Source organism: Nannobrachium achirus (assembly GCF_963921795.1).
Source record: "Nannobrachium achirus genome assembly, chromosome: 10".
In the NCBI taxonomy this organism is placed as follows: Eukaryota; Metazoa; Chordata; class Actinopteri; order Myctophiformes; family Myctophidae; genus Nannobrachium; species Nannobrachium achirus.
Window position 1 is genome coordinate 174,230 of NC_137819.1, and position 9,163 is coordinate 183,392.

At 40.7% G+C, this 9,163-nt stretch overlaps 1 long non-coding RNA gene across 3 annotated transcripts; it reads left to right on the top strand.

The window, feature by feature from the left end:
• The first annotated feature begins 467 nt into the window (after positions 1 to 467).
• On the top strand, positions 468 to 7,519 carry LOC308292749. Of its 3 annotated transcripts, XR_013962427.1 has the most exons (5): positions 1,146 to 1,340; positions 3,554 to 3,615; positions 4,737 to 4,812; positions 5,698 to 5,903; positions 6,102 to 7,519. It is a non-coding gene; the product is annotated as an uncharacterized lncRNA (long non-coding RNA). The 3 variants fall into 3 exon arrangements; XR_013962425.1 differs by lacking the exon at positions 1,146 to 1,340 and adding an exon at positions 468 to 600 and having other exon boundaries at positions 5,698 to 7,519; XR_013962426.1 differs by having other exon boundaries at positions 5,698 to 7,519.
• The last annotated feature ends 1,644 nt before the right edge of the window (positions 7,520 to 9,163 follow it).

Genomic DNA, 9,163 nt, shown 5'->3' on the forward strand with positions numbered 1-9,163 from the left:
GAAAGGGAATTTCTTGTTATTGGTGTCAAGTATCAAGCACATGTATTTTAAACAATAGTTACTGGTGAAGACTTAAAATGCTAGAATTATTAAAGCGCCACCTTCTGTTCAAATATTCCATGCATTTTTAGTGAGACTCACTCTCAGTCATAAGTGTCATGTTTAAAACATGAATACAGCAAATATTCAAGAGTTTTAGGAATAGAGGTTAAAGTAGAAGAGTGTTAGAGGTTGATAAGTAGAGTTAAAATGTTGAAAAAATAAACACCTTCCTATCACATTTTGGAAAACATGAACGCTATTTTTGAACAAGCGATTAAAACATTTTAGAGGGAAAAGTAAAAATCATGTTTCAAACTACTTGGCTGCTGTTCCAGCTTTGGCCAGTAGGAGGGCTTGGAGCTGCTGCGAGTAGCTAACTTGTTGCGCATGCGTGTGAACTGCGTCTAGATCCAGGAAGGACTGCAAGAAAAGAGACCAGACCCCTATGGACCAGACACGCAGGGAAATACACATCACGAGAACAGAAGTAAAATAATCCAGAATAAACAATATAAAGGAGGAAAACACAGGACGGAGGGGAATATAAACTTCAGCCAGGTAGGCCTGTGTCTGGTTTGATGCAACATGGTTACTGTTTGTTAACTATACCGTATGCTAACGTATTGGAATACAGTTTACAGTTTAGGCATTTAGCAGACGCTTTTAATCCAAAGCGACTTACAATAAGCAAATAACATCACAATAATAAACAAGATAATATGTCAGAACATCATCAACAATATAACAAATGCAAATGGATATCTATCTAGAAAAAACACAGTAATAGTCTAGACTAGCGCATAAAAAAAAGACTAACAAAAAAAAGACTACCTTTCTTCTGTTAAAACAATAACGAATGAAAGGCAGATATACAAGCTCACAACGCGCCGCTAAGCAAGCACCACTTTATGAGCTTGTAGATCGGCTATTTTCACTACTACTTGTACATTTGTGTTCTTGGGTTTCTTCGTGCAATTCAATTGCAACAAATAATTCAATGCGTTTAGTCCAAGCTGCCGTTCGCCTGCTCCGTCCGCGGCTATAGTCTCTTATTTTGAAAGCCGCTCACGACCTTTTGATATTTACCCGGAAGTGTTAAAGCGTACACAGTAATGGCGGATCGATCATAGAATAGGGATCGATGCCTTTCAGTTTGTACCATTTTAGCGAAAATCCAATGCCATCCTTGGCATCAAAAGTGTTTTTGGGAGAAAATGGACATCAAAGATGAGAAAGACCGTTGGCTTCCATGTTAAGGGATCACTATTGTGTGCACGTGGATGCGCGATGATGAATCGGTGAGTCCTAGCCTGGGGCTAGCCTAGATACTAATGCATCTAGCTAACTAACTAACTGTAGTATCCCTAGTACCTTGTTTTAATATTGGTTGGGATGTCTAGCTCAGCTAGGCTAGGTCCAGCCCTTGCCAGCTTTATTGTATATACAGTATATTTCGCGAGTATTCGAAGGATCGGCACTATAAATACTCGAGTATATTTTGCGATATCAATCAAAACAATATATATATATATATATATATATATATATATATATATATATATATATATATATATATATAACGCTCCCTCATACGACGGTGACGCTCGGACGCTACACAGTGTACCTATGTTCCCCAGGTTCTATGTTCCCCACTTTCTTACCACCTAACCCTACCCCTAACCCTAACCATAACCTCACTAAACTAATGCTTGAGGTGGGGAGGTTGGACGTTACATGTCTCCTTTCAGACAGGTCTCCTTTCCGACATGTCTCCATTCAGAGTTCAGACACTAACCCTATCTCTTACCCTAACCCCCCCATGGAAGTGTTGCCACTCCGACAATAAGAAGTCACTGTCGGAATGGAGATATGTCTGAATGGAGACATGTTCCCATGTCTCCATTCAGACATATCTCCATTCCGACAGTGACTTCTTATTGTCGGAGTGGCGACACTCCCATGGGCCTAAGGTTTAGGGTTAGGGTTAGAGATAGAAGCAAGAAAAGACCAGTTTTGATCACATTCACATTTGAGTCAATTATGAAGCGATTTCGAAAATTAAAACGTCTCCATGTTGCTTGGGAAGTCTACAATCTTCCATGACAAATGTCTGTATTATGTCCCTGTAAATATTTAAATGTTCGCTAATTTAAAATAGCCGATGTACAGTACTACAAGGATGTATTGAAGACAACAATATGATGAGATGTTTGTTTTCAGCTGTGAAATGCTGTCCGCAGCTTACAGTTGCAAGTCTTAGTCTTTTGAATAACACACGATTTTGTCTTAGTCTTCTGAAATTGTTTTTGTCTAGTCTTGTTTTAGTCGACTACATTTTTTAGTCTTAGTCTTATGGGAGTAGTCTTAGACTTTTAGTCTTTGTCTTTTAGGAGAAAGTTTTTTAGGCTAAATATAACCATATTGTGAACAAGACATTGTCTTCTGCTGGTGGTTACTTGGTTAAAATAAACCATAAAATATGTATTTGGCTTTAGTTTCATTGCAGTTACATACCAGTGTTAATTTTTACAGCCATTAGTCTCAGATGTAGATTTAGTCATAGTCTTTTGATTAACACAAATAATAGTCTTAGTCTTCTGAAATTGTTTTAGTCTAGTCTTATCGACAAAATATCAAAATCTTGTAGTCTCTTATTAGTCTTAGTTGACAAAATTAACACTGCTTGCTATTAACCCATTTAGTCCTGAACACATTATGACGCAATATTTTATGCTTTAAATATTTAAAAATAGCAGATATACAAGCTCACAGCGCGGCACTAAGTGCCGTGCTGCGAGCTTGTAGATCTGCTATTTTTTTTAAATCGTGAAAATTTGAATTTTGTCCCGATTCTATAAGTGTCTTTTGAATCCTTCTAAGATTTTTTTGAAAAACCTGGCTCCGAGTGCCGCGCTGTGAGCTTGTATATCTGCTATTTTTCACTGGTTAAAGCAGTCAATAATTCTAGGCCTAAATTTGACATTAAGGTAAATTACTTTTCTGTTTGAATGTATACATTCATTCACTGGCCTGGTTTGTCCCACAGGCCTTTTAAGTCAGAGATTTGTTTACACTGTATCTCGAATCAGATATATTAAAGACTGAAAGTCTGGTTCCCTTGGGCAGTGGTTCTCAACCGGTGGTGGGTCCCCAAATTATTTGGGGGGTCCCTAGATGAATAACTCGGATGTGCAACATTGTTTTCTCACTCGACAGTAAACAAGTTTTAACTGTATGGAGGGTTTAACTATGCACATTTCTGAAGTGACAATTTAAGGACGTTAATACCTCTTCAGGGTGAGGGGGTCCCCAGTTAAAAATGTCAGGTCGTGGCCTGAAAAGGTTGAGAAACACAGCCCAAGGGGAATCTCTGACAGCTGCTAAAAGCTGGTGTAACTTTAAAAACGTTTACTGAAAACTATTTTCACTAAACAATCTGCTTCATGTAGCATGTTAGGGGTCTTGTATGGGTCGTACATCTGTTTAACTGTTGTTGTGTGTGTTTTAACAGCAATAACATGCAGCTTTGTGTGGGACTTCTCAACCCGAGACTGAAGGCGTACTCCAAGCACGGTATTGAAATCTCTTTCAATTCTAATACCTCAACTAAAATTTAATAACCTCTACAACTAGAGGATGAACTGAACCCCTTTGTCTGCGGTTTGCACTGAACACACTTTTCAGCCTTGAAGATCTGGATGTTCTCGATTGCCTTCCTTTTAAAAGGAATACATTCACACCAGACACAACTTGAAGAAACAAAAATATGAATTGATATGCAGCTCCTAGGCTGAACTTGGCAGCAGATACACTTAGGGGTGGTGCAGTCTACAAGCTCACAACACGTCGCATCCGCGACGCGTTCTGAGCTTTTAGATCTGTGCACTCGGATAGTAACTTAGCTACTTGGACTTTTCAGACACAGACAGCTGTGTGTGAACAAACCAGAAGAGAAACGGGTAGTCAGATCGTGTACAGTGATTCTGTAAACTCACGTCTCAACTCGCAGTGATTGAGTGCTGCTATATACAGGTTTTAGTTACAAGACTTGACAGAAAAGGTTATAAAATCGCCTATTTTTTGTTCTTTTTTGACCGTGGTAGGCACACTGACACGGTACGGCGGTTACCGTCCCCAACCCTAGATACACTGTCAATCAAATGTGTGCACTGACAAGTAAACGTTTGACTTTGATTGTAGACTTTTAGCATATCTATGTTAGATAGATATCTACAAGCGCTTGGGGCTTGTGTCCATTTGGGTCCCATGACAACAGAGGAAAACATTGGGAATGTCTTTAGATAAAGACTGCACCGAGTACAACTGCAGATCACAATCATTTGTGTCCTACCCTAACTAAAATTGTCTGTCAGCACCCGACAGTGGCAGCTCCATGTGTCTGCCAAGACTGAGTGACTGGGATGACTGAGTGACTGGAATGAACTGGTGGAAATCTGCCTTGGATTTCTACTTGAATGTTAGACTGTTTTTTGCCTCTACAAGAGTGTGTGTGAACATGAAATGTAATTTCTGTTTAAGATTCTAGTAGCCATTTTAGTGTTTACCTGCTATAGATAAATCCAGTGGCACAAAGAAATGCATAACATTTCCGTGGACTGTAGTTAAGGATTTGTTTTATGCCCATGTATTAATGACCACAAATGACTGACATGATCTTCTCTGCTGTTTTAAAGGTGCGTGACGCCATGGTGAGCCTGGGTGTGCTGCAGGCTCTCAGACACGGACCTGCCCTGTCAGGAGGACCGACTCGTGAGTTCCTTATTGATGAAGGCTCTCCTCAGCTCTTGCTTCTTTGTGGGTTCGGCAGGCAAGATGTCTCTGCTGCCAAGACTGAGTCTGGATTTACACTGCCACATAAATCTAGCCTGAATCAGATCTGTGTCACATCAAAAGTGGAATCGGAATTTAAAAAAATAGTCTAAATCCAGACAGGTCACATGCAGGTCACATGAAATCTGATTTTGAGAAACCACATCCAGAGGTGGTTTCAAATCCGATCCAAATTGGATCTGAGGACATCTGTATTAGAAAGCAGTAACCACATCCACCCCATAGAGTTATACGCAAGTCACATGCAAGTCACATCAAACTGTCCATACGTCACTTGCTGCTGCGCGACCCGAGCGCGGAGCTCCAAATGACGTCATTACAGAGCGCGAGTATTTACTATTTGATTACAGCGCGGCACTGAGCACATGAGAAAAACAAGAGAGAAGAGAGAAAACACCTGAGCTAAACGGATAAAACCAGAGAGAAAAGCGAAACACAAGAGTAATGAAAAGAAGGGAGAAAAACAATATTGTAACGTGTGCTTGTTTTTGTTGTTGTCGCCTTTCTGTAATGTCGCATTTCCTGAACATAATCAACGTTATGGTGTAATGACGCCTACGTCGTTACCACGGTAACCAAAGCAGATATGTCGACTAAGTGCAGCTTTGGGCTGCCGCTGTTAAAATCAGATCAGATCTGTGTCACTTGCAAATGCAGTGTGAAAAGTCGGGCCAAAAGATCCGATTTGGGGTGGATAGCACAAAGAAATGCAAACATTTTCATTGACTGTAGTTAACGATTTGAAACTTTACAACTAAAGTGGACACTTGGGTTTTGACATGATCCTTCTCTGGTGTTTTAAAGGTGAGTTGACGCCATGAAGAACCTGTGTGTGCTGCAGGCTCTCAGAGACGGACCTGCCCTGGAAAGACTGTTTGTTGGAGGCCCCCCCGGCACCTGACTGCAGCATCACTGAAGGAGCTCTTGAGGGTCTAGTATTCTGTGGCAGGGACCTCCTGAAGGTCTGCTGAGGAGCGAACAGTTTTTTACAGGATTCTCTCTCTGATGTAGTATGTGTCAGACTTTGGTTACTGGAATAAAAAAAGGGCTACTGATAAACTATTCACAATCAATGACGCTGTACTATGTATTGTCTGGGGCACTTCATTAAAATGTCACATCTTTACCGTACAACTAGGGAACAGTCCTAGACGGGGACATGGAACCGGTTTAGGTGTCGCTGAATGACGTTCTCTGTTTCTCCACAGGAGCCTTCACCCCACAGCCTACACTTTGCTTCCTCCACGACCCACTGGATGGAAATAAAAGGGTGTTTCCTGAGGCAAACACCCGTTGTGGCCTGCTGTGGAGATTGACTCTTCATCTTGTTTATGAAGACTTCAGTGACTTCATGATATTGTGCATCCTCCAGTATCTACAAATTCAATGCTATTGCAACTTTGAAAACCGTCACATCTTGTCTGTAATGCCTTGATGTCTATGGCTGCTGACCTATTGTGACATCACATTCTGTTACATTCATATTGTGACACACATGCCCATATTTGGGGGGGAAAAAATATTTTGTCAACTTGCCAAATGCAACTCGAATCACACTTTCAAATTAATTCCATCCTTTGTGAATTCCGTCCTGGACAGGTGTGGTCGCTTTTAACCCTTGATCGGCTTATTGGGTTTCATTTAATAGTGTTCCAAAGATGTTCTGACCAAGGTACTCAAATGTGTTACTTATAAGTATCAATACTGCAAAGTAGAAATGTCGGATAAAAGTCTCACATTTCAAAATGTACTTAGTAAATGTAAAGGTATGAAAATGTTTTGTAAAAATATCAATACTGCAAAGTAGAAATGATTTGTACAATATTTTTCTAAAATATGTACTTGGGTATATTGTGGCTTGAACTCCACAGAACATGCTGTCAGACAGTGAATTAATAACATTTGTATTTTATTTGTTTCATTTTGGGCTTAGTCTAGACCAGGGGTCTTGACAGCACAATCATCAGTGTATTTTGGATTCATGTCACCTTGTGTTTTCAGATATTTAACCAGTTCAACAGTCAATAGTTAATATACTTGACCTTTCACTCTGTACTTAGTCTGCTCTTTTTCCCCTCTACACAAAACCTTTTTGCCCGAAAATATCCCATCTACAAGCTCACAACGGCTCGTGCTGTGAGTTCAAGTGGTTAATATAAAAAAAGAAGAAAAAAAAATATTTATAAACAATTGACACACTGGTGAAGACCCCCTGGTCCAGACTAATGATAATTCTAACCCTAAATCCAGTTAGAGAATCTCCCTTGTTTAATTATCATGGTTGTCAATGAAGACTTTATTTTAAATTGAATTTGTTAAAGTTACTGGTATAAAACCTTGTTCAAGCATTCAAAGTTATACGATCCGTTCAAGTTGTGCTGAGAAGTAATGATTTTTAGAAACCAATAGTGCAACAGTGACACCTGCTGACAGTTCCGTTCAATGCATTTTCAGATGATTATTCCTATAACCTATAGTCTGTAATCAGTTTATCATTCATTATGTGTCTCTCTAAGCTATGGTCTGTTTTAGATAAATGTAGTATATATTTATTTAATAAACTATTAGATTTGCATAGGAATGTGAATACATTGGACTCCTCAAGCAAGATTCGACTCGCCATTCGAAGACCATTTGACTTGGGGGGGGGGGGGGGGGAAGAAAAAAGGGGGAGCTACTTGAATACATGACTATTGGGATCCAGTCTGTAGTTAAAAAATTGGATTGAACGATTAAAAGATAGGGGAGAGGAATATATTTATAGATGGATGGCATTTCAAAGGCTTATTGCTTCATGAATCCAATTACAGATGTTGTTATATAAGCCCTATAGGGCAGGGATCTTCAACGTTTTCAGGCCATGGAACCCTCTAAGTGATGTGAAGATGGAGCAGGGACCCCTACCACCTCGGGGGGACGGGGCTACAACAACAAGCGTCAATTTCGCAGAACCCCTGTTGAAGACCTCTGCTATAGGGCACTCATTGTATAATCATATCACTGTACTAATGTTTACGCTCTCAATAGCCAAAAGATCCATGTGTTCGTGAAAAGATCAGATAATTTATTTTCTAATAAACTTTACTGTTTCAAAGTGTGGAGCAGCAACAACAACACCAGTGCAGTGTGACAATGTACACATCAATCGATCCCCGAGAAACTAGTAAAAATGATGCACACATCAAACTGATTGATTGATGAAGAATTTATTAGAAGTTTGCAATAGAAAAAGTACAGTTTCATGACCGTACAAATCACTGGTACAAGGTCAACTAAAAGGAGATCCTAGAAAGCCGAAGCTTATTTCCACAGGAACCACACTTTAAGTATCTCATAACAGAAAATGTTGATGTCAAAAGTGGGATTCGAACCCAGGCCTCCAGGGGAGACAGTAACCTAAATGCAGCGCCTTAGACCGCTCGGCCGTCCTGACTTAATTTAGATTCATAAGCATAACAAAAGGATAACAAACACTCGTCAGTGAGACATAACAGGTCCATTTGGTTACCAACTCCTTCATTTAGCTGTGGTCCACTTGGAACCCCCCCCAGGACCACCGGTGGTCCTTTTAAGGTCTGTATTGTACCACAATCAAAATAAATCAAGCTATTTTGTGACGTCACGTCAGCCCTAAGGAGCACAGAGAGCAGCCCACAATGCGACAGTGACAGACCAACGCATGCTCGCATGAACGTCTGGATGGATTTTTTATTTGATATACACGTCTACACACACACACGCAGGTTTAGCGCTGAATCAAATGGGTGGCACACATCTCACACGTGCGTTCCAGAGCAGAGCAACAAGTCAATCACGCGTACAGTTCATAGCGGCGCTGCATTTGACCGTGTCGTCTCACGCATGATGGCCACATGGCCATTAGATGTATGCGTGCGTTAACACATGCGTTCGCCACAAACGCCTAACACTACGCGACCTCGCGTTCCCCTGTGAGGCACAAAAGAGAAGGCACACGGGGACGCGTGACAGCGACGTTTGCGCGTTATGATTCAAAAGCCATTTGAAAATTACAGGAGACGTTCATGCGTTCAGTACAACACAGATAAAATCGAATGCGTGCGCGCGAGTGTAGCAACGTCCATGTGGCACGATTTGCGCTCGATACACACACACACACACACACACACACACACACACACACACACACACACACACACACACACACACACACACACTCTCTCTCTCTCTCTCTCTCTCTCATTATAGATTCCTGGGATGTTTAAGCCATTCCTCCAGTCAGGACATGATA